The sequence below is a fragment of the Nestor notabilis genome, unplaced genomic scaffold (assembly GCF_000696875.1).
Source record: "Nestor notabilis isolate BGI_N333 unplaced genomic scaffold, ASM69687v1 scaffold8221, whole genome shotgun sequence".
NCBI classification, from domain to species: domain Eukaryota; kingdom Metazoa; phylum Chordata; class Aves; order Psittaciformes; family Psittacidae; genus Nestor; species Nestor notabilis.
The window spans coordinates 81,278-86,645 of record NW_009915111.1 but is presented as its reverse complement, the minus strand read 5'-3'; positions in this window follow the sequence as shown (position 1 = coordinate 86,645).

The window sequence follows — 5,368 nt, the reverse complement described above, 5'->3', positions numbered from 1 at the left end:
CTATCAAGTTGTGTGGATACTGGTTTAATACATGACAACCCCCATTCATAATGCTGAATTTTCTTTCACTTTCTCCCTTACCATTGGGTCTTCTTTCTCATTTAATCTCTGTCCCAGTGACTCACTGTTACTGCTGCAGCCCTGGGCATGCAAGACAACTTTCTGTATTTTTTCTTCATCCATATACCATCTCTTTTCACAACTTGACTGAAGATACTGGTTCTCATGATTTCTTACCACTTTTGTTGTGGTTTATTTTTTTTTCCTGTTCTATTACAAAACAGAGGAAAACACAGTGGAATACATTTGTACAGCGAGTGTAGAATTTTACAATGCCAGCCTCTATTGCCAGAGGTGCATTACAGATGACTCTGTCCTGTTTAGCACACCGTAGCTCCCAGTCTTGAGACTTCAGATCCATATATTTCAGTGATTCAAGTGTGGTCAGAGGAAATGTCTGCCCTTACATAGTTGGATGTTTGTCAAAACTGTTAAGAGGATTATGAAAAGTAAAATATAAACCAACATATTTTAATTCCCCAAAAAGACTGCAATGCTGTGCAACCAAAAGATAAGGAACATTTAAAATACAAAACTGATGATTTGTTGATACCTATAAATGGTATGGAACGTCCAGTGTGTTAGATTTTCGTGTCCAACCCTGGCCATCAGTAATACTTACCTGGAAAATTATTCTTCTCTCAGTGACACCCTTGTAAAGGACTAACTCCTTTTTAGTCGTGGCATCAGATTATTTGCATTTTCCCATTGGTATAACTGCAGATATAGTCCAACGCTGTATACACAGACCAACCTTTGTAGGTGTAATCTGTTAAAGAAGTAAGGTTATACTTCTCTTAATGGCTCGCCCTTTTCCCAAACTCCACCCCCCCCTTGAATAGCTGTACTGGAAATAAACACAAATCCTACTAAACAGAAGAGTAACAACATAGTGTAATTTAAACAAGAACCAATGTAAGTAACAACTCCAGTGTTAATGCATGCAAAAACCAGTGTTCTGGGGCACACAGCCCTTGAAAGAACAGGACCCTGAGTGTGTTGAAAGATTACTCTGCCTGCCTGTTACCATATTAAAGAGCCTTTCCAAAATTAGCATGTCTCCTGTGTCACAAGTTAAAAATATTTTCCATATTATGCTTAGTTGATTGAGTTTTAATAGAATATTTATTTTGTGGAAAATAAATTCAGTTCTTACTAGGACTTTGTTTTTAATATTAACAATCCACCGCTGTGTGTTGTATTGATCTCTGCCAAAATTTGGCTGTTTTCTAAGAAATTTTACAAATTAGGCCTAATGGACAAGATAAAGTTTACCTATAGACTCTTAGAATAAGTGTCAGCTAGAAAAATGGTGTAGCTGTAAGAAAAATGAAATCATAATTTATCCAATAAATTGCCAAACAGGAAAGGAACATTGCATATTAGAAATCCTTTCACATAATACTAAAATATGTGTGACTTGGAGAAGACCACAGAGACTTTAGTTAGAGGCTGCTGTACAATAGAGTGAAACCACTTATTCAGTGTACTTTAAATAAATTCACCAGCAGTACCATAAAATTTACTAGACTCAGTCTTGTCTTCTGATTCCCTGGAGGATGTCATTTTGTGTCCTAAAAACCAGATCAGACCTAACAAGTCTAACAAGGAAATGAGTGGGCCTAATTTTGATTTAGTTCATGTGGAAGTCAAAGCAGTTGTGTTCACGCAAGTTAAGAGTTAAGAATATGGCCAGGCACATTTTTGCAGTTAGTTTGTTGGCATCAGAAAAAACAGGTGTATTTCCAGAGTAATTCAAGGGAACTGAACAGCTTTAGTACTAAAATTGCTACACAAACTACATAGCATTATCTGATTTTTTATTTTTAATTCTAGGCCCAACTATGCATAACTTATGCTGTACTAGGATCAGTAGAGATACTCACAGGAGTAGGATTTTGAAGTATAGTTCTATGGGTTCAGTCCTGAAGAAGGCAGCTCCTTCTTCACCCTGTGAAACGGGTGCTGAGGAGAATTAATTTTGTCTTTGCTTCTCTTTGCATTCACTTTGACAGGGAAGAAACAATGCATTGTAAGCAAAATTTTCAGTTGGGACTAAAAAGAAATCTTTTTCTTATTTTCAGTTAAAATAACCCACCCAAAAAAGAACCTAAGGAAAACACATTTATAATTCATCAGAAATAATGCTGACTGCGAAATACGATGTCATTTTCATGCAGTTTGCACAAATATAAATGTAAGGAAAAGGAGAAGAAATAGAAGTGTTACATGTTTGATTTGACACACTATATAATATCCATATATATACACACACAGAGTTTACTGCAACAGCCCTTTAATCTAATCTTTGAAGAACTGAGACTTGTCATTTACTTTCTCCTTAATGGATGGGGAATATTCTCTAGAGTCTGAAGATCCATAAAAGAGAGGTCTTATTCTTTAGCAGGATCACCATCTGCTGCTTGCCCATACTCCCTTCAGCAATCTGAGGCCTCTAGACTCATGCTTCTTGTGTTACATTCCTGCAAGAAAACAGGATGAGTGTGAACTAATACTCAAGACTGCTTTTATTTAAAGTATTTTGACATAATGGAAGATTAGCACTGACACTGGGAAAAGGTTGGCCACTGATGCTTTGATCCCCTCTTCTGCAGTGATCTTCCACATAGCTGTCCAGGGGCATGCAAGGGGAAAAGCTGTTACAAAGCCATCTTTCTCCCCATGTGCGTTTGCTAAGCAGGAAGCACAAAATCCCATTCAGAGCATGGGCAACACATATTCACATTTTGGAACGGTGGGGATTTTTAAGGGTACGATGTTGCTTTGTGCTATAAATTCCTTATTTATGTCCTATTAAAAACTGAAAAGTGGCTTGATATTCCAAATACTAATGGCTGCATGAGCAGGAACTTAATGAAGCATTTTAGTCCTCTCTTCCTCTCTTGGTTCTCTGCTGTTGAATACAGGGTGAGCGTATTAGTCTTTCTTTCAGCGTGGTACCGAGCAGTTACTTTCTTTTATCTGGATACTGATTCACACAAGGCATATAGGAACTTAGTATCTTGGATGGATGAACTCCCTGTTGAAATAAGCTGATAGTGACTGATGGATTCAGAAGTCTTTGAAGGAAGAGGTATATACACACACATATGCAGGCAACCACCATAATAATTGCACCCTTGTAACAATCTCTTTACATGATGAAAAGGAGCAGGAAAAGGCAAACACTGAAGTATTTCTATGTTTTCTTTCATTTTTAAATCATGAAAGAAAGCAAAATGCTACCAAACCTGGGAGGATTTTATACTCACTTCATATTAGAGCTAGATGGCAACAGGGCTGTCACCAAACCCAGCATGGGCTTTTAAAGACCACTCCCTGCCTTTACGTAGAAATTTTATATAACACACAGGTTTCTAGTTTACTAGAGCTGGAACAATCATAGTTAATATTAAATCATTTTTTCTTGAACTTTGTATCATTTTATTAGTGAGGTTATAGGTAGCAATCACATTTTATTAGGGCATTCACTGATTCTGAAAGTTACGTGCCTTTACTTTTAGAACTGTATTGGCTGTTAGGTGCAGCTTTTTGATAGCAACCTTGCACAGGAGGTGCACTATTAGCAGCAACCCATCTGGAGAGTCCAAATCCTTCTCTACCTATGTAATGATTTGGAAACCACATATGCATTCAGGAGTAAAAATGAGTCTCTGGAGTGCACTTGTCTTATAAAACTTTGATTTGGGGCTATTTGCTTCACTATACCATAAGAAAATGGAGTAACAACTCAAGCTGTTTGTCTGCAATGACTTGTGAGTGATCTCCTAACTACATTTGAAAGAAAGTTCAACCATCCCTTGAACCTGTATGCTTCAGGCTGAACAATTCAGACAGATGTTTAATCACTTAATATTCACTAGGAAATGGCTATTCAATGGCCGTAGAATTTAAAAGTGGCACTATGAGATGAATGCTTCATGTTGTTTCTATATTGGCTTTCCCTTTTAGAAGCAGAAGTAAAAATAATTCAGCCAAATCCAACACAGTGTTATCATATAAGTTTTCATTATCATTTTTTGAGGCTTTTTATAATCATTAGACACCCTTTTAAATTTTTAGTAGCAGAAAAGCCCAAAGCTCTGGTGTAAGTTGATGCAAATGAAAACAGATGAAAAAGGATTCTCCAGCTTCTCAGAAAGGAAGGTGTAGACTAGGCAAAAGGTGAGCGCATTGTTTAACTGAATCTGTAGCAATAATTATAAGGAAAATATTTAACTTAGAGCAACACAAAAACCCTATGACCCTGAAACTTTTAACAGGTAATTCATCAAGCGTCAGGCTGAAAATAACTCTTCAGAAGAAAAATTGTAATAAATCTGCAGTTGTTGGTTACAGTATGCTAAATGTTGTGAAACACTTTCCTAAAAGAAAGACACAGTTTTGATAAGATTAAGGTGCATTTCAGCAAAGCATACACATTATTCTTCATTTTACTGTTTGGCAATTGCAGTGTTCTTCAGAAAAAACCAAAGTTTATAATGATTAACGTTCTGTGCTGTGGGAAGCATACACTCCACAACAATACTACTCTTGTGTCCCAGTAGTCCTCATCTATAACATAAGCACAAATAGTTTTTCAGATGAGTAACCAGCATTTCTGAGATAAGTCCGTCCTTTAACTACAGTTGATAACGTGTGATTGTGTACTTCATTGTTGACAGAGGCCTCAGCAAGCCTGACAAACTTCCACCGAGTCCTGTACCAAAAGCGCAGGGCCCACCTGAGCGGGACTCTAGGGTTTAGCTGGCAAATGTGACGTTTCCATCCCCGTCCTAGACCATGGTTTTGTCCTGCCAAGATACAGCGTGTCACCACAGTACTCAAGATTAGACCTTTACACTTCAAATTGAGTCTGTTTCTCACACTCCTGGAAATATCCTATGTGGCTTGCATTGTACTGGTAAGATAAATGATGCAAACTAATAATTGCATCTAAATGTATTCTCATGCATGCCTGTTTTCTAATCCTTGTTAGCAGAGAACTCAGAAAAGTGATTTAAACTCATAATTCCAGTTGGCAGTGGAGGAATTTGGGCATGCAGCCAGGGAATTCTGTGTTCAAACCTGTGTTCAGGTATTTAAGAGTACTAAGTTCCCTGTTCAGATAAGCAAGACCACATGAATTTTTCACAGTGAACACAAAGAAGTGTCACAGTTCTACCAGGCCCCATGGTTCTACTAAACCCCTGGGAAAAAAGGTCAATGGACTCAGTGGAGGGGCACATCTTTGTCTCTTTCTTTTCACAAATCTGATTTATTAAAAGTTTTAAATATGGAACACTAT